The sequence below is a fragment of the Bombina bombina genome, chromosome 5 (assembly GCF_027579735.1).
Source record: "Bombina bombina isolate aBomBom1 chromosome 5, aBomBom1.pri, whole genome shotgun sequence".
Lineage (NCBI taxonomy): Eukaryota > Metazoa > Chordata > Amphibia > Anura > Bombinatoridae > Bombina > Bombina bombina.
The window spans coordinates 1,031,300,011-1,031,325,331 of NC_069503.1; positions in this window are offsets into that span (position 1 = coordinate 1,031,300,011).

Genomic DNA, 25,321 nt, shown 5'->3' on the forward strand with positions numbered 1-25,321 from the left:
CCTGTCTTAGAAATGACAGGGTGGGCGATGAACTCATCATATCGTAAAAGAAATACATTTATCAGGTAAGCATAAATTTCCTTTTCTTTTACAAGATATGACGAGTCCACGGATTTCATCCTTACTTATGGGATACAATACCAAAGCTATAGGACACGGATGAAAGGGAGGGATAAGACAGGAACCTAAACGGAAGGCACCACTGCTTGAAGAACCTTTCTCCCAAAACCAGCCTCAGATGAAGCAAAAGTATCAAATTTGTAGAATGTGGAAAAAGTGGGAAGAGACGACCAAGTTGCAGCATTGCAAATCTGTTCAACAGAAGCATTGTTTTTAAATGCCCATGAGGAAGCCACAGCCCTATTAGAATGAGCTGTAATTCTTTCAGGAGGCTGCTGTCCAGCAGTCTCATATGCCAGACAGATGATACTCTTCAGCCAAAAAGAAAGAGAGGTAGCCGTAGCTTTCTGGCCCCTACGCTTTCCAGAAAAAACAATGAATAATGAAGATGATTGACGGAATTCCTTAGTCGTCTGCAAGTAAAACTTCAGGGCACAGACCACGTCCAAATTATATAACAGATGCTCCTTCTTAGAAGAAGGGTTAGGACACAAGGAAGGAACAACAATTTCCTGATTAATATTCTTGTTAGAAACAACCTTAGGAAGGAAACCAGGTTTGGTACGTAAAACCACCTTATCAGAATGGAAAATAAGATAAGGCGAGTCACATTGTAACGCAGAAAGCTCAGAAACTCTACGAGCAGAAGAAATTGCAACCAAAAATAAAACCTTCTAAGATAACAACTTAATATCTATGGATTGCATGGGTTCTAACGGAACCCCTTGAAGAACATTAAGAACTAAATTCAAACTCCAGGGTAAAGCAATTGGTTTAAACACCGGCTTGATTCTGGTCAAAGCCTGACAAAAAGATTGAACATCTGGAACATCTGCCAAACGCTTGTGTAGTAAAGTCGACAAAGCAGAAATTTGTCCCTTTAAGGAACTTGCTGATAACTCTTCACCAATCCTTCTTGGAGAAAAGATAAAATCCTGGGAATCCTAAATCTACTCCATGAGTAGCCCTAGGATTTGCACCAACAAAGATATGTACGCCATATCTTATGGTAGATCTTTCTAGTGACAGGCTTACGTGCCTGAATCAAAGTATCAATGACCGAATCAGAGAACCCCCGCTTAGATAAAATCAAGCGTTCAATCTCCAAGCAGTCAGCTGCAGAGAAACTAGATTCGGATGTTGAAAGGGTCCCTGAATGAGAAGGTCCTGCCTCAATGGAAGCTTCCAAGGCGGCAGAGAGGACATGTCCACCAGATCGGCATACCAAGTCCTGCGAGGCCACGCAGGCGCGATTAGAATTACCAAAGCCCTCTCCTGTTTGATTCATGCAATCACCCTGGGAAGGAGAGCAAATGGTGGAAACACATAAGCTAGGTTGAACGACCAAGGCACTGCCAAGGCATCTATCAGTTCAGCCTGAGAATCCCTTGACCTGGATCTGTATCTTGGGAGCTTGGCATTCTGATGAGATGCCATCAGATCCAATTCCGGTCTGCCCCATCTGAGAATCACAGTGGCAAAGACCTCCGGATGGAGTTCCCACTCCCCCGGATGAAATGTCTGTCTGCTTAAAAAGTCAGCTTCCCAATTGTCCACTCCTGGGATGTAGATTGCTGGCAGATAACATGAGTGAGCCTCCGCCGATCGAATTATCTTGGATACTTCTGTCATTGCTAAAGAACTCCTTGTTCCTCCCTGATGATTGATGTAAGCCACAGTTGTGATGTTGTCCGACTGAAAGCGGATGAATTTGGCCGAAGCCAACTAAGGCCACACCTGAAGCGCATTGAATATTGCTCTCAATTCCAGAATATTGATTGGAAGTAGAGACTCCGACAGAGTCCACACACCCTGAGCCTTCAGGGAATTCCAGACTGCACCCCACCCTAATATACTTGTGTCCATTGTCACTATCACCCATGAGGGTTTGTGGAAGCACGTCCCTTGGGACAGATGATCTGGCGACAACCACCAAAGAAGAGAGTCTCTTGTCTCCTGATCCAGATCTATCTGAGGAGGCAAATTTGCATAATCTCCATTCCACTGTCTGAGCATGCTGATGATGTCCATTCCCGAGGATTGGACTAAAGGGCTCGGCATGTATTCATGATCTTTAACTTTCTGACCTCCGTCAAGAAAATTTTCATGGATATGAAATCTATTAGGGTTAATGAACTCTTTTCTCGATTCACCTTCCACCCGTGAGTCCTCAGAAAGGACAGAACCATGTCTGTATGAGACTTTGTCAGATGGTAAGACGATGCCTGGATCAGAATATCATCCAGATAAGGCACCACTGCAATGCCCCGTGGCCTAAGAACCGTCAGAAGTGACCCTAGAACCTTCGTGAAGATCCTGAGTGCTGTGGCCAACCTGAAGGGAAGAGCCACAAACTGAAAATGTTTGTCCAGAAAGGCAAACCTTAGGAACTGGTGATGATCCTTGTAGATAGGAATATGAAGATATGCATCCTTCAAGTCCACGGTAGTCATATATTGACCCTCCTGGATTAATGGCAGAATTGTTCGAATGGTCTCCATCTTGAAGGATGGGGCTCTGAGAAACTTGTTTAGACTTTTTAGATCTAAAATAGGTCAAAACGTGCCCTCTTTTTTGGGGACCACAAAAAGATTTGAGTAAAACCCCTGCCCCTTTTCCAGTCTTGGAATGGGACGAATTACTCCCATAGTAGAGAGGTCTTTTACACAACGTAAGAATGCCTCTCTTTTTATCTGGCCTACAGACAATCATGAAAGAAGAAACCTCCCCCTTGGGAGAGAATTTTTGAATTTCAGTTGATACCCTTGGGACACGATTTCCAGTGTCCAGGGGTCCTGAACATCTCTTACCCAAGCCTGGGCAAAGAGAGAAAGTCTGCCCCCTACTAGATCCGGTCCCGGATCGGGGGCCGTCCCTTCATGCTGTCTTGGCAGCAGTAGCGGGCTTCTTGGGTTGTTTACCCTTGTTCCAAGTCTGGTTGGGTCTCCAGACAGACTTGGCCTGAGCAAAATTCCCTTCCTGTTTAGCAGAAGAAGAGGAAGAAGAGGGGACTCCTTTGAAGTTCCAAAAGGAACGAAAATTATTTTCTTTACCCCTCAGTTTAGCAGTTCTATCCTGAGGTAGGATATGAGCCTTACCTCCCGTAATGTCAGAAATGATTTCTTTCAAGTCAGGCCCGAATAGGGTTTTACCTTTGAAAGGAATAGCCAAAAGCTTTGACTTAGATGACACATCAGCAGACCAATATTTTAACCATAATGCTCTACACGCTAAAATGGCAAATCCGGCATTCTTAGCCGCCAATTTGGCAATCTGAAAGGCGGCATCCGTAATAAAAGAATTAGCCAGCTTAAGAGCCTTAATTTTATCTAAAATTTCTTCTAAAGGAGTCTCAGTCTTAAGAGTCAAACCAGAAGGCCGCCGCAGTGGTAACTGGTACAATGCATGCCGTTGGTTGTAAAAGGAAACCCTGATGAAAAAAAAACTTTTTTAGAAGACCCTCCAATTTCTTATCCATAGGGTCTTTGAAAGCACAACTGTCCTCAATAGGAATAGTACTACGCTTAGCCATGGTAGATATAACTCCCTCCACCTTAGGGACTGTTTGCCAAGAGTCCCAGATGGTGTGAGATATGGGATACATTTTCTTAAAATTAGGAGAAGGTGAGAACGGGATACCCGGTCTTTCCCATTCCCACATAATAATTTCCGAGATTCTCTTAGGAACCGTAAAAATATCAGAGTAAGCAGGCACCTCTAAGTATTTGTCCACCTTACACTATTTCTCTGGTGGTACCACGATAGAGTCACAGTCATCCAGAGTTGCTAAAACCTCCCGAAGTAACAGGCAGAGGTGTTCAAGCTTAAATCTGAGGTAACACACTTCCCGAATGGGAAAGTTCCCCCTCAGACAGAAGTTCCCTGAGACCCAAATCAGATCCCTGCGAGGGTACAACGGAAATAGCTAACAAAGCATCAGAGGTCGCAGTATTCAAATTGACATCTGTCCTGCTGTGTTTGCCCTGTAACACTGTCAACTTAGATAAAACCTCTGTAAGGGTAGATGAAATAACTGCAGCCATATCCTGCAGAGTAAATGAAGTAGACGCGGTTGAAGAACCCAGTGTCGCTTGGGTGGGCATTAAAGGTTGTGACGCTTGGGGAGAAATAAGTGGCATACCCTGATTCTCCTCAGACTGAGAATCATCCTTAGACACACTTTCCTTAAATAAAATCTGCTCTTTACATTGTAAGGCCCTTTCAGTACATGAGGGACAAAAGTAAGAGGGGGTTCCACAATGACATGTAAACACATAGAACAAGTAGTTTCCTCAAATTCAGACATGTTAAACAGACTAGCAATAGCAATAATAGTCATTCTTTACTTGATATATTTGTACTCTGAAGCCAAAACATATATCAAAAAAATTTTAACTAAAAAATGTACTGCGCCTTTGAATAATAAAAGCGCAACAATTTTTCTGTTATTAGACAAAACAACGTTTGCAGCAATAAAAAATGCCCTAATGTGCCCAAAATAGCTTAACAATATTGCACCACTTGTTAGGTTATGTGATATATCAATTTATATCAATTTTATCAGATTTATTAATATATATCAATGTATATCAATTCAGGCCTGCCCCCAGATCACACTGAAGGAATGTTCTCAAGCCTCTCTGTACCCTACGATTACAAAACAGAGCTAGGCCCCACCGGAGCCTCAGAACCTTGCTGCCGATCCGGAAAACACACTGCGCAACTGAGCGCGTGAAAATAGGCCCCGCCCACCGTGGGTGTAACTCTTAGCCTAACCGAGACCCGCATGGGTAGATAAAAAAACATGTCGGTCCTCCATATATTAAAGCCATGTGCCCCATTATATACACACTCAGCACAATAAAGCGCATTTCAGTGAATATCATCTCCTGCAAAGCCAGATATAACCCCAGCATAACGATAGCCAGTAACCGCATCTCCCAGCATCAGCCCACATAGTAAATTTAATGTGACATACCAGCACACTCTTAAATAATTAAAATTACAGGGATTTCCAGGTACACCATTTCTCCTATAGTGCATACTGATTACCCCTCCCCAGTTAGGGAATAATGTCAGCCTGTTCTGATGTATCAAGTCTCCCCAGAAACAATAGACTGAACATACCTCAATGTTGCTTGTAGCATGACACCGTTCTCCACACTGAAGATTTTTCTTTACACTACCTTCAGCTGCTCTGTGGGAACCAGTATGGATCTTAGATAACATTTGCTAAGATCATCAACATCAGGGCAGAAAAATAAAATGGCTCCACTCCTCTTGGGAAGTTATAGACTGACGATTTCTCCCTGAGAAAAATAGTACTCACAGGCACAGAATCTAAACTAACACCTCACTTTACCTCTTCCTATCACTAACACCGGCAAAGAGAATGACTGGAGTGGGAGGGAAGGGAGGAGCTATATATACAGCTCTGCTGTGGTGCTCTTTGCCCCTTCCTGCTAAACAGGAGGCGTAATCCCATAAGTAAGGATGAAATCCGTGGACTCGTCATATCTTGTAAAAGAAAAATTCTATACTAAAATTACCCCACAAATAACAAACCTATCTTTAAAAAAATAATAATCTAAAAATCGCCCCGGAAAAAGTGCACTAGTTTAAGTGATTATACCTCTTTTGCAAAAACATCTATCCTAAAAAAAACAAACAAACAAAAACTATAACGTTAAACCCCAAATTGTAGACTTTTAATGTTGTTCTTTTGGGTGGCAGCAGTGGGTTCATAGTGGTGCTCCTCGATCTTCTTGGGTGGTCCTCTTCTGATCTTCCACCCGATCCTTCTTCTTGCTGTCACCGCAGCACACTGAAGATTGAATGCAAGGTTCCCCCTTATATAGGGCTGTCCTTGCATTTCTATTGGCTTTTTTTATTCCAATTCAAATCAGGTAATAGAATGAAAACCTTTTCTATTTGCTCATTTGAATTGGAATTCAAAAATCAGCCAATAGAAATGAAAGGGCACCCCTTTATAAGGAGGAACCTTTTATTAAATCTTAAATTTGCTGCGGTGACAGCATGAAGAAGGATTGGGTGGAAGATCAGAAGAGAACCACCCAAGAAGATCAAGGAGGGCCATCAGGAGACTGAGGAGCGTTGCCATGAGCCTGACACTGCCCCCAAAGGAGCCAGATTCAAGATGGTAAGTCTAAACTTTGGGGTTTAGTGTTTTGTTTTGTTTTGTTTTTTTTTCCTTTAGGGTAGATGTTTTTTGCAAAAGAGCTATAATCATTTTTTTGCAAAATACATTTTTGCAAAATAGCGATAATCACTTTTTTACTGGTAGTGTTTTTTTGTAACTTAGAGCGTCTTGGTTTAGCTTTTAGGGGGTTAATATAGTAGGGGGTTATTGTGATGGGGTAATGGTGGTTTAGGGGTTAATACCATAGGAGTTATTGCGGTGGGAGTTGTGGTGGTTTAGAGGTTAATAGGTTAGGGGTTTTATTGTGGTGGAGCTTGTGGCATTTTACGGGTTAATATTTTAGGGGTTTAATAGTGATAGGGATTATGGCAGATAAGGGGTAAATAGCTTAGCTAGGTAGTTTGTGATGGCGAATGTGGCAGATTATGGATTAATAGTGTAGTGGGGTTAAAGAGTAGGGGAATGTTACAGTTTAGGGGTTATTAGAGTAAGGGGTTTTATTGAGATGGAGGTTAGAGCTTGAGTGTAGGTGTTAGGTTTTTTGTTACTTCGCGGCTCTGTTGAGTCGATGGGGTTATTGTGATATTAAAAATGCAATGTCCTGTGGTTAACTTTTTGTGCGAGTTGGGTTTCATGTGAGCACAACATTTTTACTTTCAACTTGTAATCCCAACCTCTAGAAAAGTTAACACTCAAGCGGGGGCACTAAATAGTGCCCCGCTAGTAATCTAGCCTATATTGTTAAAATAAAACCAATGCAAAATGTATTTAAAATTAATTCTACATTTCTGTATGCCAAATGTAAAACTTGAATATCAAATAAAATAAATTAACTAAAAAAATTAAAAATATTGTAGTTAACATTTTAATTGAACTGTTATATTTATTTCTTTTTATTTAAACTAGCTTTTAAAACAATGAAAATAAATATTTGCAGAAAACATTTTATAACCAACATGTGGCCAACATTTATCCTATTATATATTTCATTAATCACTATCCAAACTGCCTTCAGAAGCAACATCAGCACAATAACTGTGCATTGAGAGCTTCATGAAATGAGTTTATATGGCTGAGCAGTTATGCACAAGCCGTACATCAACATGTGCAATGGTAAGATTCAGCTGAGTGGTGTAAAGAAAGCCATCACTAAACTCTGGAGCAGTGGAACTGTGCTCTCTGGAGTGGATAGAAGAATCAGCTTCATCAAATGCCTGGACAAAATGCAACCTACCAGAATTCATAGTGCCTACTGTAAAGTTTGGAGGATGAGGGATAATGGTCTCTCCTGTTTTTCAAGGTTGGGCTAGGCCCCTTAGTTCTAATGAATCTGTCTATGATACATATCTGTTTAAAGTATCATGAAACCCACAATTTTTCTTTCATAATTCAGATACTGCATACAATTTTAAACAAATGTCTTTGCTGCTTCTATTATTACATTTTCTTTGTTCGCTTGGTATCTTTTATTGAAAAGCAATGGCATAATATCATGTGTCTGGAACATTATTTGGCAAGCAGTTTTGCAAAGCATTTTTTTGCAGCACAATAGCCTGCCATGTAGTGCTCCGAACACCAACCTAGGTGTATTTTCAACAAACAATACCATGGGACCATGGGAACAAAACACATTTGATAATAGAAGTAAAGTAGAATTTTTTAAAAAAAATTATATGATCTGAATCATGAAACCAAAAATGTTCTTTTGTATTAATTTAAAACTACAGATTACAAAAGACATTTTAGACAATTGAGTGCTTCCTACTTTGTGGCAACAGTTTTGGGAAGGACCTTTCTTGTTCCACCATGATTGTGCCCTGAGTGCAAATTGGAGAGGCCTGAAGAGACCCCTGACCTCAACCCCATTGAACACCTTTGTGATGAATTAGAATGCAGATTTTGAGCCATAACTTCTTGTCCAACACAGTACCTGACCTCACAAATGCTCTTTTGGCTGTATGGGCACTTATTACCACAGACAGTCCAATATCTTGTGGAAAGCCTTCCCAATAGAGTTATGGATTTTATAGTCAAAGGGGGGGGCTCCATATTACTACATATTATAATGTGTGTGATGATCTGGTATCCACATTCATATTTTATATATATATATATATATATATATATATATATATATATATATATATATATACAATTTAGGAGAAAAAAGTAGATAGAATCTCTTTATTAGGTGACGTTTCGAAACGTCACCTAATAAAGAGATTCTATCTACTATTTAAGACCACGTGAGTGCCTTTTTTCTCCTACATTGTGTATACTTATTTTAAAGTGCACGCCGGGCAGAAGTATGCTTTTTGAAATACTGGGAGTGCTGTAAAATTGTTTTAAAGAAACATTTTCTACATCAACAGGATACACAACACTTTGATGAAACATCTGTTCCCACTTCAGCTCAATCGGTAGGTCTGAAGTATATTGATTTAGTTGATCTCACTAACCTTATATCTTTACAACAAGACACTATTAGACACATGGATACACTTAAAAACACTTGCACTTCTTTTCACTTTAAAGGTACTTCTTACTTTTATCCAATTCACTCTAGACACCAATTATTAGATTTATATCAGAGAGTTGTCGAAAAAGAATTGACCGGCCTATATAGGTCAATTGAACAGAAGAAATCTTCAAAAATAATAAATGACAATATTACTAGAAAACAAAGACAAGCATTGACTAAATTACAAAATAATGATAAAATAATGATTACCCAGGCCGACAAGGGAGGAGCAGTGGTAGTGCTAAATAAAAAAGACTATATATCAGAAATACACTTACAGTTAAGTGACAATAGTCTATATACCAAACTGACATTTAATCCAACACAGTCCTTTAAAAACAAACTTTCTCATTTACTGGACCATGACTTTATCCTGTTCATAGTCCAGGTAACAGAATTTTTGTTACAACACAATTTCTTCATGTTTCAAGGGGATTATTATCTGCAGAGATGTGGTACGGCCATGGGGGCTAAATTTGCCCCCGCCTATGCTAACATCTACATGGGCTGGCTTGAATTGAACCGCATCTTTGCAGATGATTTCCCCTATATTGATAACATGATTCTATAAAAACATCCCTCAAAAAACTGGAGAAACAGATAGCCTTTACCGATAGAAAAGAATTGTTCATACCACATAAGAAAAGGTTTAAATCATCTAACACTGGACAAAAACAATCTCAGGAACAAAACATATTATTTATTACTCAATTTAGTAGACAATACAGAGATATCTGTAATATAGTACAGAAAAATTTAACCATACTTAACGGGGATGATTCCCTAATAGAAGTACTATCTAATGGGGTAAAATGTGTAGCTAGAAAAGCCCCGACTATTGCAGACCTGACTAGGAAAAATTTAGTCGGAAAATCAATCACTGACAACACTACTACTAATTGGCTTAGTCCCAGAACTGGATGTTTTAAATGTGGCCATGTACCATGCAAGGCCTGCTCCTGTATATCTGTTACTGATACATTTTCCTCTAGTGTTACAAAACAAGTCTTTCAAATTAAAGATAGAATTGACTGTAATTCTAAATTTATTATTTATTTAGTCAATTGCCTTCATTGTACTAAACAATATGTAGGGATCACGACTCGACCCTTTAAGGATAGAGTACGTGAACATTTAAGATCCCTGGAGGATAAAGAACCCAAAACACCTGTAGCGAAACACTTCAGACTCCATGGTATTGGACCAAAGTATTTTTCCTGTGTTGGCATTGATATTATCAAAAAGCATCCAAGAGGGGGCGATAGAGAAAAGTGTCTGAGAAAAAAAGAGATCTTTTGGATAGTTAAGTTACATACTAGAACCTCAGAGGGAATGAATAAAAGAATGGATGTAGATCTATTTGTAGAATGAGTGTAGATATCATCCATTTTCCATCTGGAATGTAGAATTAAGGGGTTTATTTGTTAATTAGATTGTTATATCTATCTTTATATTTGTATTTACCATTGGACCTATCTTTAGAAAAATCAATCCTTGAATCTTCCTTCTATTTCTTCTCCTTGACTAAAGATGTGCTAGCAATTAAATGTCTATTTAGAGAAGATTTAGTTATACTCATTTGTTCTTCTGGTTCCTTTTTTTTATTGCCTAAATGTACCTATTTTTATGGTTTCATTCATTTTTATTTTTTCTTATTATTTTGCAGTATTTCTCACTATAGTGCATATGGAGAAAACATATTTATTGTTTCTAATTGTACATATATATTCTTAATTCATTTAATATTTTTTATTTTCCTAAACTAATTGATTGATTTATATTGATGGAATATAATGACTATTGGGACACTAAATAATCTTTACTGTTTAATGATATACTATCTTGCGTTTACCTAAATGTGTATATTTTGGATGTCCTATGGTCATTGTATTATGTATGCATATTCTTATATATATGGTTCGTTATTGCATTGTTTTTTTGCGTTTGCATTGACATACATGTACACACTTTTATTCTTGTGTTTACATACTTACATTTTGTTTTCAAACGAATTGCTCTATTTATTTTGTAAAAAAATGTCTTTTATTATGCCTTTTTTGTTTTATAAGTTGATGTGAATGCATATTTGGATGTATTAATTTAATTTAATACATATTTACAAACATACCTGTGAGAGATATTAAGCCTCTATGCTTACCAATGGTACACTCAGGTGGACTAAGCATTTGAATTAACAGTTCATGATTGGCATCTGTTTCTTTACTACCTGATTGGCTGATGGTTCGCTTATAGGCTTGGGCTTTGCTCTGAGATCGTTACCTCTGATGAAGCGCATGTGCGCATGCGCGAAACGCGTCAGGTGTATTCTAGGTTACACACCTTACCATGAGCAACATTGCTGAATAAACTTCTTTGCACAAGTTTCATGAGTCCGGAGTTCCTGTTTCTTCCTCCTTTGGATGTTTGGAGTCTATAAGGTGAATGCTCAAACCTCTGATGAGCCATTTTTTATGTGATATATGTTAGCAAAAATCTGGTAAAGAACACCCAGACCAAGGTGGCACATTACACAATAGTGTATGTGGTATGTTAAAATATGTATGTGATGAATATAATCACAGCATATAGAAGTTGAGAAATCCAACAAATATATAGCATAATACAAAATATGAAAATTTGTGAGTTTTTATGATTCAATAAATTGAAAGAAAAAAAAGTGCTGCAGTGAATAATGTGTAAAAATTTGTGGGGGGAAAAACTGTTTTTAAAACAAGTGAGAAGCAAGAATAAACATGTGAAAAAAATATATAAATGCAATAGTTCATACGACTCGTGTCAGTTCTGCTGGTTGCGGTAAGCAGTGGCTGAAAAAGTGTATCTGTATGGCAGCTCCACTTGGAAAATGATGTAGATTCTGCTGTGTAAATTCAAAAATAAAAGGGTAATGAAATACAACTCACAATTTAAGATGGCGCCTGTGTTACCAGAGTGCAAACAGGCAGACTGCGCTTTCAGTTTTCAACTTACTGGATGCTTTCTAAGTATCAGGGGAAAGCATGAACGGTTGCTCACAGTCAGTCTGAGCAAATTGGTAGGCTTTGTCCGGTGCGTTCACTGCTCCAAAGGATCAACAAGTTTGACAAATACCCTTGCATGGAATATACAGATACTCCAGAGAGAAGTGATGTTTATAAAAACAGGGCTTCTATTGCTACGCATTTCTTGACCCAAAATGATGGACGTTTCATCAGGCAAAAGACGTTATAAATATATCAAATGAAAAGTGGTTTAAAAACCTTCACATTGAATTTCATTGGTCATCCTGTTTTGCAAAATTATGGTGTTTGCAAATGTGAGTTGAATATTCTCTTTGTACTTCAATTATATTAAATAATATTACACTATCAGCTGTTCTTTTGCATCTTGTTCCATCTTGTTCCATGCTCTGAAATCACTGAGGGATACAAATCCGAGTGAAAATACCCAAATAACGTTTCTGTCCTGTGAGGCATAGAGGAATTGGGATACTGACCTGTGGAGTTAACAGGAGCTATATCGATACGTTTAACTTACCTCATATCTATTGAGGTAGTTTCAAGTAAGTGGACAGCTATTAGGGTATGATAGAGACCCCCATCTTTCATTTGTTTTATTGACTTACTCCATGGTGACCTTGGCTATCCCCTATTTATATTAGTGATCTCCTATCCTTGGATATATATATATTTAAACTATCTGTCTATCTATATCTAAACATTCTGTTTGTTTTAAATTAGTACATTCCTGCAATTTCCTGCAACCAAAAATATTAATTCTTCAAATGATGAGATTGTTCTCATCTAAACAAATCTGTAATATTAGATTGGCTTAATTTCTTCACCAATCATCTAAAATATGCTTTTATAAACATAAACATGTTTTCCTGACCTGGGGTTAAAAATTAATTTAGAGAAAGAAAATATAATTTCAATCTGTTATACCAATCTTTTTAATTTGATAGGAAAGCAGAGAGCACAGTATCATATTTTAGCTATGTCATTTTACAGAGAGGCAACATTCACCATTAGCAAACTATATACTCTACCCAAATACTATTTTCAATAATTTTAGAAGCAGGATAAAAATGATGCATCAGTATGTATTTCTCTGTATATTCTATTTATCATTACTACATATAAATGTTCCCCAAGAGAAATTGATTCAAGTTCCCATCTGCCTTGTATAAATAAAAAGAGAAAATATGTTTCACCCTTAAGCATTAAACATACAATACAGCTTACAAATTTACATATGGCTGCTTTTTTTTTTAACTGGAATTTCAATGTGCATATCAAAAACATCAGAGTAGCAAAGGCCTGCAGATAAATGACCTGTATATACTGTATGTCTATAAAATGTCTGTTTTTAGCAAATCAACTAAACGTCTAATGAAGGAATTAGCTGTCTCTGTGCTAATGATGACAGTTATAATAAATGGAAAAAATGCATGTTTAGCGTGCAGAACATGTATCAGTTGGAAATGAATTTTTTTTATAGACATTGTCTAAAAAAAAATAATGGATTGCATAATGCATTACCATAGCAGAGTCTAAGGCTATAAAATGTCTGTTTTTAGCAAATCAACTAAACGATAGGATGAAAAATTATTATTGGGATTTTGGGATACTAAATTATGATAATGTTCTGAAAACAATCACTATGACATCATGGCATTATACACATTCCTTAAAAACATATGTGGATTTAGAAACTCAATATGAGCATGCGCAAATTCAACAACTACTCCACATTGCACACGTACAAATCTTCACAACAGCACACCTGGACCTCGTTTACTTTGCAAACCAGTACATCATTAAGCATTTACATAGGGTATATAAGCACGCTCTGAACATGGCTCACTTGACTGAGCAGAGATTCATCTACAGTCGTTGGGAGGAAAGACTGCGTCCCAACATCTCCAAGGTGGCCCTAGTCGGTATCCATGGAGGGATCATTTTTCGGGAACCTGCACTTCTCATCTTCAGGTAAGGACATTTACTAATCTCTTTTCATCCACCTCATAACTCATTTACACTCAAAATAAATTTGACTAACGCAATTCCGCTTTTTTAAACATTGCTCTGAAAACGCATTCATAATACCTTCAGAAAGTTGTATTTGAAGAAAAGCTATCCCATTAATATATAGTCTCCAGATTATGTGTGCATTTAAACATATTTAAGACTCACACAAAAATACACTAATATTTACCATCAAGATATCCGAAAGACGGGTTTACAAATATGTAAATTGTATTGATTTCTTTTGGATATAATTGAATTACTAAGACAGTCTCATTAATACACTTTTAAATATAACATTTACATCTTTATTTGGAACCGTGCTAATATTTCTTATTTCTTTAAATTTAAAATATACAGAGTCTGAGGCTGGGGAAGAGGAAACACAGCAGGAACATGCTCCTCCTTCACCCAGGCATGAGTATGGTGCAGAAGGTGACACACCACCTAGGAGAGAACAGGAGGCTACCCCTGCAGAATATACCCCTGCAGAAGATGCCCCTGTAGTAGCCCCCCCCCCCCCTTCAGCAACATATTCAACAAGATGGAGTAAATTAATCGCAGAACATTCATGGATTATCACTTGCCTCAAAATATATTCGGGATCAACAACACATTGACTTCATTTGTTTCTTCCACAAGACAGCCATCAGTCTAAATATTTTAGATCTTTTATCATCTATGTTTCAACAATGTAAAAGATTGACACAATCTATAAACTCAGAAAATTTTGGTTTTAAACTTGTGTTCTCATTTGCCAATATGGCACATCCAATATCGCGGAACAATGTAATCCAATCAAATGACGGAATTTACACCTTTGCATGTGACGTCTTATGCAACATGGCACATCCCATATCGCGGAACAAAGTGATCCAATCAAATTATGGAATTTACACCTCTGCATGTGTTGTCTTATGCAACATGGCGCATCCAATGTCACGGAACAACGTGATCCAATCAAATTACGGAATATACACCTTTGCATGTGACGTCTTAAGCAACATGGCACATCCAATGTAGCGGAACAATGGGATCCAATCAAATTACAGAATTTACACCTTTGCATGTGATGTCTTACGCAACATGGCACATCCCATATCGCGGAACAACATGATCCAATCAAATTACGGAATTTACACCTTTGCATGTGTTGTTTTACAGAACATGGCGCATCCAATGTCACGGAACAACGTGATCCAATCAAATTACGTTATTTACACCTTTGCATGTCAATACCAATTGTATTTCTATTTAAAAAATGAGCATGTGCTATATTGTTAAATAGCAAGCGTGTTTGTTCTATGTAATGCATGTCTTCGCATAATGTAACACAAGATTACATAATAATGTGATATGTGAAATATAATCCATTGTTGTTAATAAATATATATTTCCTTAGAATAGTAAGGTTAGGAAATATTTAGGAAGCATCAAGGTTTAACATAGAAATAATTCTACTATATACATAACAAAAATGTGTATTGTTTATACATTATATGTTACCTATAGCAATATATTGTTTGATAATTAAATATAATAAAAAATCATAGAGAGATTATTCACCTAAAATTACACATAGTGATTTTGTATGTTCTACTACTACAATAGGATTTCTTGAGAATTGGAATTTTTTTCAAAAAAAAGATTTTATTAGATTTTCAAATAAAATAAGCAAGTACAACAAGTACAACAGTAGTACTACCAATGCATACAATTTCAACAACATAACATAAACTTAAGGAAGTACAATGTGTAGGTTAAATAAACATACATACACTATCCCTGTATCCAGTATGGGGGGTTATCAAAGTTGTTCACATAAATCTGATGTGAATGGGAAGGGGGAAGAGGAGGGGGGAGTCATCTGGGGAAGAGGAAGGGGAACAGGACCTAGGTCGAAGGGTAGGAGCCTAGTAAGGACTCCAGGCTTAGTGGAATAGGTGTGGGACGGCAGACTAGTACTACTGGGGAAAGATAGGTTATCTTAAGTCTCAAAGCTAGGGAGCCATAAAGTGTCGAACCCATTCTTCCATTCTGCCCAAATTAATTCAAAGAAGTCAACTCTCCACATAGTGTAATAAATGTTCTCCATAGAATAAATGTAAGCCATGGTTAGAATTTAGGGGGTTAGCTCTCTTCCAGGCTCTGGCAATGTTAAGCTTAACAGCTGAAAGAAGGTAAATACTTAGCGAAGCTTAGTGTTTAGGTAATTTACAAGTACCTATGTGGAATAGGGCAGGTTCTGGGGAGAGAGATACCCATGTTCGCAATTGTGGTAAATCACTCCAGAGGGGCCTCAGCTTGGGGCAGCTCCACCAAATGTGTGTCATGTCACCTATCATTCCGCAATCCCTCCAACAAGTAGGAGATGCCCCGGGAAAGATTGCAGCGAGTCTAGCAGGAACATAGTACCATTGTGTAAGCAATTTAATATGTCTCATGCATAGTAACACAATGAAGGGTTTTATTCGTAAGAAGTAGTGTGCGGTGCCATTCTTTAGTGGGGACAGTAAACTCAAGTTTCTGCTCCCATTTAACGATATGTATTGCTTTGTCCGCAGGGACCGCACTTTCCATGATAGAGTAATGAAAAGATAGAGGCTTTCCCAACCTCAGCCCCTGTTGCCATCTGGACTCCCAGATGGTTAGTGGACGAGAGAGAGATGGCTTAAAACCCCAACTAGTCAAGAAGCTGAGGACCCTGACATTATCAAAGTTCATGTAGGGCGGGGGGGGCGAGGAACCACCTATTTAATCGAAAGGTACAAATGAATCACAAGTGGGCGATGACCAAAGGTCAGCCACTCTCGAGACGCCTAGTCTCAGCCATACGGTTGGGTGTGAGTCGGGAAGGCCAGAGAAGAGGCCAGTAATGGCAGTGATAGGGGATGGGTGAGGGGCCACTTGAGGGTAATGTCTCAACTGCTCCCAAATGGCTAGGCATTCGCGAATCAGCTGATTCTCTATTCCTAGGGATCTCCTGCAATGCGGAGGGGTCCATATCAAGTCCCTTAGGGTGAGGTCAAAAGGCAGGGAGGCCTGTTCAATCGACCTCCACCTACTATCGGAGTCCCTTACACCCCACTGGGTAATGTGCGTGAGCATGGCAGCCTCATAATATCTGTAAAAAGATGGAGAAGCCATCCCACCATGCATTCTGGGGTACTGTAAAAGTTTATGGGCTACTTGAGGGGGTTTATTCTGCCATATGTATTTGGTGCACGCACTTTGAAACTGGGTGAGAAGGGATCTAGGCACTCTGACAGGTAGGCACCTCATAATATACGTTAGTTTGGGGAGATAGCTCATTTTGAGGGCTGCTATACGACCCAGCCAGTATATACATCTGTAGTTCCACTGCTTGGTCAAAGTATGCAGTTCAGACAAGAGAGGCTTATAGTTATCCGCTATTAAGTTAGGGATGGAATTAGACAGCGTAACTCCTAAATGGGAGATATATGCATTATTAATAACAAGATTATATTTATCCCGTAGGGTGTTAACAGTGTTCTCTGACAAACCATATGTGTAGATTTCCGATTTGTTTTGATTTAATCTATAAAAGGAAAGGTCACTGAAGGTGTCTAATAAAGATAAAAGCCTAGGGATCTCTTGCAAGGAGTTTGAAGAGAATATAGTGGTGTCATCTGCGAACAGAGCCACCTTATGTACTGTACCATGGAGGGAGACTCCTGATATCTCTCTATCCGCTCTGATGGCAGCAGCTAGAGGTTCTATAGCGAGCGCGAATAGGATGGGCGAAAGAGGGCATCCCTGCCGGGTGCCATTTGAGATAGGGAAGGAGGCAAAGTGGAACCCCAAGCCCCTAATCACCGCTTGTATACTATAAGTCGGGAAGCGAAAGGTCGCTAGTACCTCCCATAGATATTCCCACCGAACCCGGTCAAACGCTTTCTCAGCGTCAAGAGAAAGCACAGCTATTGGTCTATTAAGTCTTTTGGCTTCATGGAGGGTGTTGAGGAGTCTCCTTGTGTTATCAGGGCCTTCAATTCCAGGTATAAAACCCACCTGGTCCGGATTAATGAGCGTAGGGAGAAGTTTTGCGAGCCTATTGGCCAGGATTTTTGTGTATATTTTAACATCGGTGTTAATCAGGGAAATGGGCCTGTAACTGTTAGTGCAAAGGGTTAGGTCCTTGTTGGGCTTAAGAATTGTAATGATGGAGGCCTCAAGAAACTCACCCTGAAAGTTACCCTCGTTCATAGCCAGGTTGTAAAATCTGGTCAGGATGGGTACAATTTCCTGTATATATGTCTTATAAAAGATGGCAGTAAAACCGTCAGGTCCTGGGGCCTTAAGGGATTTTAGGTTCTTAATAACATGTTTGACCTCTTGAAGTGTAATCGGGCCGTCTATGTTTTCAATATTGACCTCATCTAAAGCAGGTAATTTTAGGGAGCGCAGAAAAGGACCTATAGCTTCTGACGGGGTTGGCTGAAACGCAGCGTCATTTTGGATGTTATAGAGAGCTGAATTATACTCATTGAACTGCTGACCTATATGGGATGGAAGTCTAAAGTACCTTGTTTGATCTCGTGAATATGGGAAGCACTAGTACGATGTCTTAATTTATTGGCTAGGAGTGTATCTGCTTTGTTACCCTTAGAATATAAGAGTTGCTTCAACTTAAGTAGATTATTTTGGGTCTTGATATATTCTAGGTGACATATGTGCCTCCTCAAATCTCTAGTCTCCTCCTCAGTGTTTGAGTGTTTGAGTTATCTAAGATGCGTCTCTGGGACTCGAGCTCTCTGAGCCTACGGTGGGCCTGGGACAAGGAGAGACCCGCTTGTTTTCTCAAATGAGCCTGTTTACGGATAAAGAGGCCTCTAATGGTGGCCTTAAAGGCCCCCCACACCATGTCGTCACAGACCTCAGGGGTGTCATTAATGTGGAGAGTAAAATGTATTTCTTTCCTAAGTTCCTCTCTGAAGGGAATATCTGACAGAAGATTGTGGGGTAGCTTCCAATTAGGTCTGGGTCTGACAGTATTCTGTGATTCGAGATCCATTAAGACCAGATCATGGTCTGACCATGGGCATGTACAAATCTTTGTGGAGTGTATAAGGTCTAGGGAGTCTGGATGGCAAAAAAATAATCAAGTCTGGAGTATGTAGAGTGGGGTATAGAGTAATAGGTAAAGTCTCTGTCTAGGGGGTGTAGGGATCTCCAAACATCAAAAAAATTAAACTGGGACATAAGTTCCCGAAATCTACGGCTCGTTAGATCTGGGCCAGAGAGTCTCTTTGTAGGCAATCTTATCTTTCTATCCAGTCCGCCATCCCACACCATGTTCAAATCACCTGCCAGAATCACCCTACCCTGTCTGGCTTGATCCACTTTGTGTAAGATTTTCTTTAAATATCTGGGCTGGAGGGTATTGGGCAAATAAATAGATACTAAGGTATAGGTGACGTGATCAAAGTTACATACTAAGATCAGGTACCTCACCTGTGGTTCTTTAATCACCTGGAGAGGTTCAAAGGCCACTCTTTTTTGAATCAGGATAGCTACACCTCTAGCTTTCTTAGAATAGGAGGCAGCCTCTACAACAGGGTAGTCTCGATAGGATGGCCCATGGGAGGAGTCCGCTAGCAGATGTGTTTCCTGGAGGAAGGCCACATCAGCCTTGTGAAAACGTAGGGTTCTAGATAGTAGGCTTCGTTTACCAAAATGTTTAGGCCCCGTACATTGTGTGTCAGGAATCTAAGTGAGATCATTTGTGAACTATGGGCACTTAGGGATTAAGGGCAAGGGAAGGTAGTGGGGAGAGTGTTGGGTACAAGGAAGGGGGGCAAGGGAGGGGACTGGTGGAAGTAGTCCACCTATGTAGGACCCAAACACGGGTTCCAAAGTCTGGGGGGAGCTAAACCGAACTAGCAAGGTAGGACTAATGAACGCATAGCCCCGCTCTCTAGGGGTATACCAGGTAACTAGTAACTTAGCTAGGCCACTGTACATACCATATTAATCATTCAAATAAATATAGACATTCTTTATACACAGTGGTCCAGCCAGGAGCCAATTAAACCGTATTATAAACAGCAGTTGAACGGAAACATTTGCACACAGATATAGTATACCAACAAGAATCAATTAACAAATGATTAAGTATACTAGTAGGATATCAGGTAGGTGAGGCTTGAGCAGAATACAAAGTGATGAGCTGCACCAGAGTACTTCTTTTAAAATAACTTTATTGTAGGTCACCAATAACTTCACCAGGGAAGTAACAACAAAGTAGGGGGCTTGGTGGTGTGTGTGGATGACACCCAAAGAGCTATTGCTGACGCGTTTCAGCCGATAGGGCCGTAGTCGTAGCATAAAGCTCTTAATCTCAACTACCTTTAAATACCTAGTGCACAATTGTGATTGGATAAAAACATTTATCCTGGGCGTCATCCAAAACACACCTATTTATTCCAGTTTCACATACATCGGTTCTAAATAGAAACAAATGTTACATACTGTTAACTAGTCACAAAATTTACATGAATCATCATTGCAAGCATCGAAAAACGAAATATCAAAAAATTATAATACGTTAGTATACTCGAATTATTCAAAATATTCTGATTCGTTATATAACAGAAAAAACTTTTATAGAGCTTTAATACACTTGCTCTATTTCTGCGAACAAGGCTGAGTGAAAACTTCCCAAAAATAATTATTAAATGTTCTTTTTATAACATTCTGTTATATATTGTCATTAACTACTTACTTGTGTTTATGATTACTTGAAAAACTTCAATTTTATGCCGATCTTCAATTTCCTGCCAAAAGTTCATAAGTCATTAACAGAAGTAAAGGGCCGTCCAATCATTAGTGGCATTGGCTCTCTTATTGAGCCAATGTCTCAGTGGTTGGACTCCATTTTACAGCCTATGGTGTCAAATTTATATAGTTATCTGAGAGACACTAAGCAACTTTTGATCGAACTTGAATCTATATCTTGGCAAGAAAATTTTAGTTGGTTATCTATAGATGTAACTGCATTGTACTCATCCATTCCTCACAAAAAAGGTCTGGAAGCGATATCATTCTTTTTAAAACGAATGACTACTTTTGATTCACTATTTTGTCAGTACATTTTAAGGGTTACTGAGTTTCTATTGACCCACAATTTTTTTCTGTTTGAAGGGGTCCACTACCTCCAGAGATGTGGGACAGCTATGGGGGCTAAGTTTGCCCCCTCCTATGCCAACCTCTTTATGGGGTGGTGGGAGCTGTCCCACATCTATGGATGTGGTGGACCTTGGACGAATAGGATAAAATATTATAAGAGGTATATAGATGATCTTTTGATCATCTGGGAGGGCAATGAAAAAGATGCCAGGGATTTCCTTATGTACCTAAATGACAACACTGTAGGAATCAAATTCACTTTTGAGTACAATGCGAGCCAACTAAATTATCTGGATTTGACCCTTATGAGTAAGGGCAATAAGATACACACTAAGGTGTATAGAAAACCCATTTCTGGGAACACATTGCTTCACGCAAGAAGCAATCATCCCAGAAGGGTTTTCAGATCAGTCACAAAAGGACAGTTCATACGTCTCAGACGAAACTGCACCACACAAGAGGAGTATGGGAAACAAGCTTTAGACTTGGAAAACCGCTTATGCCAGAGAGGATATAACAGAAAGGAGGTGTCCTTAATTAAGATGGACATAGCGAAGAGAGATCGATCAGAGTTTTTAAAAACAGAAAAAACAACTAAACATGAGATCTCAAAGGGTGTCACTTTCATCACAGGGTACAGTAACCAATACCATCAGGTCTGTAACATCATACGGAAACATTTCCGTATGTTGTCAGCTGATGATGATCTCAAAGATATAGTCACACAAGGATGCAGATATGCCTTTAAGAGAGGGAAAACTTTAGGAAACATTCTTGCACCCACACAGTTACACTCCATGAGACCAGACCATTCATCGTGGTTAAGGTTTAAAGGAGTATACAAATGTAGCTACACGTCATGCATAGCATGTAGTTATCTCCAAAGTGGAGAAGGCTTCTCGAGTACAGTAACAGGGGAGAGATTTAATCACTATTCCTGCCTTAATTGTAGAGCCACTTACGTGGTATATTTGCTTACTTGTGTAGAATGTGGAGTTCAATATACGGGTCTTACTTCTAGAGAAACACGAGATAGAATCCGTGAACATGTAAATAATATTAAGGCAGGTAAACTGACTACCCCGTTGATACAACATTTCAATTTGAAACACAACAAAAAAGCTGACACTTTAAGGTGGACCATTATTGAAAAAGTAACTTGTAAAACTAGAGGTGGGGATAGGGACAAGCTCTTGTCCAAAAGGGAAGCATTCTGGATACATAGGCTAAGAACAAGAATACCACTAGGTTTAAATTCGGAGTTTGATATCATCAACTTCTGGGAATAGTTCTTGGTCTGTGTATTCAGAATGACCCAAGAAAAAATTGGTAGGTTTTACCTGCATATATATATATAAGTTTTATTTTATACTAATCTTTGTTTAATTAAAAGAGCACCATTGACAGCTTAAACTATTCCCACCTTCGAACTATAGCATTTTTCAAGTAATCATAAACACAAGTAAGTAGTTAATGACAATATATAACAGAATGTTATAAAAAGAACATTTAATAATTATTTTTGGGAAGTTTTCACTCAGCCTTGTTCGCAGAAATAGAGCAAGTGTATTAAAGCTCTATAAAAGTTTTTTCTGTTATATAACGAATCAGAATATTTTGAATAATTCGAGTATACTAACGTATTATAATTTTTTGATATTTCGTTTTTCGATGCTTGCAATGATGATTCATGTAAATTTTGTGACTAGTTAACAGTATGTAACATTTGTTTCTATTTAGAACCGATGTATGTGAAACTGGAATAAATAGGTGTGTTTTGGATGACGCCCAGGATAAATGTTTTTATCCAATCACAATTGTGCACTAGGTATTTAAAGGTAGTTGAGATTAAGAGCTTTATGCTACGACTACGGCCCTATCGGCTGAAACGCGTCAGCAATAGCTCTTTGGGTGTCATCCACACACACCACCAAGCCCCCTACTTTGTTGTTACTTCCCTGGTGAAGTTATTGGTGACCTACAATAAAGTTATTTTAAAAGAAGTACTCTGGTGCAGCTCATCACTTTGTATTCTGCTATTCGAGAAACGGAGCAAGCACATTGATACTTCCATATCCGCAAGGTGATTAAGCCAACACCTGAGGTTGATCTGACGGCGGAAGGATCCAGAAGCCGCGAGCCAAGAATCGGTGACGTCACACGCCAAGTCACCGCAGGTTACCACAAGTGGAGCAACGGCCCAGGAGGAGAGCAGTGACGAAGCCGGAGGCACATGAAGGGATTCTAACAGAGCAAACCCATGGCCTAAACGCAAATCGGAATGTGAATGTACGCTCTCTGTGGACGGGCGAGTCTCCTTTACAGCTGCGGTACCTGGCAGGGATCCTCAAGCGGGGTGAGTCTTTAACAAATTTCACCTGTTCCGGCCAGTATTCATAGGAACAGAAGTTAACTTTAACTTTACTGAACATAAAGACTGTGCAGTTGTTCAGGTGCTCACACGAACATTGACTTTTTACAAACATATACACAGGTGAGGCTTGAGGCCTCAGGGTGTGGTCAGGGGGGTTGGGTTTTTGGCGCTTGGACCTCTGCTCTTTGACGGACCATGCTGGAGCCAAAACTCGCAGCTTAGAATGGGCAACCGTCTGAGGTTCTGCTGCAGCTTGCAGGCCCCAATTAGCCAGAAGAGTGCTGCCCACAGAGGGAGAAGAAACAACATAAGTCTGATTGTCTTTTGTCACTATTAGTTTAGTGAGGAATCCCCATCTATATTTGATGTTAGCATTCCTAAGTTGGGTAGTGATAGGAGCATAAAGCCTGCGTTGCTGCAACGTGTGCGATGAGAGATCCGGAAGAAGCTGAATATCCTTAAGGTTGTCAGGTAAAGTAGGTTTATTGTAAGATGCCTGCATCAGGCGGTCTTTGAATTTGAAGTTATGAAAGCAGACCACAACATCTCTTGGCTTGTCAGATGACATTGACCTCGGCCTGAGGGCCCTGTGCGCTCGCTCCATGGCATGGTTATCACCCTCCAAGGGGTCTAACAGGGCAGTGAAGAGGGATATGAGAAATTCTTGTAGATCGCCTGGCGATACTGACTCAGGTATGCCTCTGAACCGGACATTATTTCTTCTGGCCCTATCCTCCACATCGGCCAGTTTTAATTTGAGTTCAGAGATCTGTTCTGCCAAGTTTTCGGCGTATGCTAGAAGATTTGAGTTATCTGTAGCCAGGTCATCATGTTGCCTTTCCAGGGTGTCAACCCTGTCGCCAATCTCGGCTATGTCTTTCCTGAGTTCTGCTGAGCTCCTCTGGATCTCGGCTGTATTGGAAAAGATCTGACATCTACATTATTACAGCATCTAAGGTCAATTTATTCAATAAAATACTGCAAAAGTGAGAGAGAGCGGGGCTAAGCATAACCCACCAATGGTGTCAACACCTAGAAAATGGTGGCTTATTACTGAGCAATCAACTCAGAAGGATTCGGCTTTACAAAGCAACTCAGATAAATGAGGGGTACCCCAGGGACCCCCACGCACCTCAGGGAGGGGGATACGACCAAAAGGAAGGGTAAAGGGGCAGAGGACGTGACCAACCCAGACAAGCTGGGTTGGAAAGGGGGAGGTGCGGCTGAGAGTAAGGAAAACCGGTCCTTACCTCAAAACACTCAGACAGTCAGTGCCCCCTAGGTAGTGGAAGACAACTTTACAGATTAGTAACAATACAGTACCTACACAAATTTTATGAAGAGGCACAGGGAGCAGTTAACTGAACAAATAATTCTGGGGCAGAGTAAGCTGGACTTGTTGAGTGGGTCAACTCCACGCCGGATAAAAGAGACCCCTTTAAGAAGATTTGGTGCAGTGTGGGGGATTCTGGCGAGCCTTATGGGTATTATAAACTGAGCAGGGGAGTCTATCTATAAATGAACTAATCTAATGGATTGATAGGAAAGAGTTGTTAAAGGGTCTGTCTGTAGGAGTGTGCAGCAGCAAGCCTGTGTTTAAAACAGTATGTTGTGAATGTTCCAGTTAGGCTAGGTGTCACATGTGAAAAAAAATCAACACTCCACTCTGAGGAAGGCCCTCAGAGGTACATAAGCTAATGCAGCAGCTAACATATGAAGTTCCCAAACAAATTATAGATCAGCACAATCTCTTTAGTAAAAATGCAGGTTGTAGGCAGACCCTCACACTTCTATTATGCAGATATAAATTTTTCCCTTAAATGTCCTGGCAGTGGAGAAAGTAAAAGTTCCAGTACAGGTTCCTGTGATGCACCACTTCACAGTTAATATGGGCTGTTAGAGAATAGTGGTACCCTTAGTTAATACTGTTCTAAGCTCAGGCTACCTGAGATAATAAGAATAAGTTCTTGGGG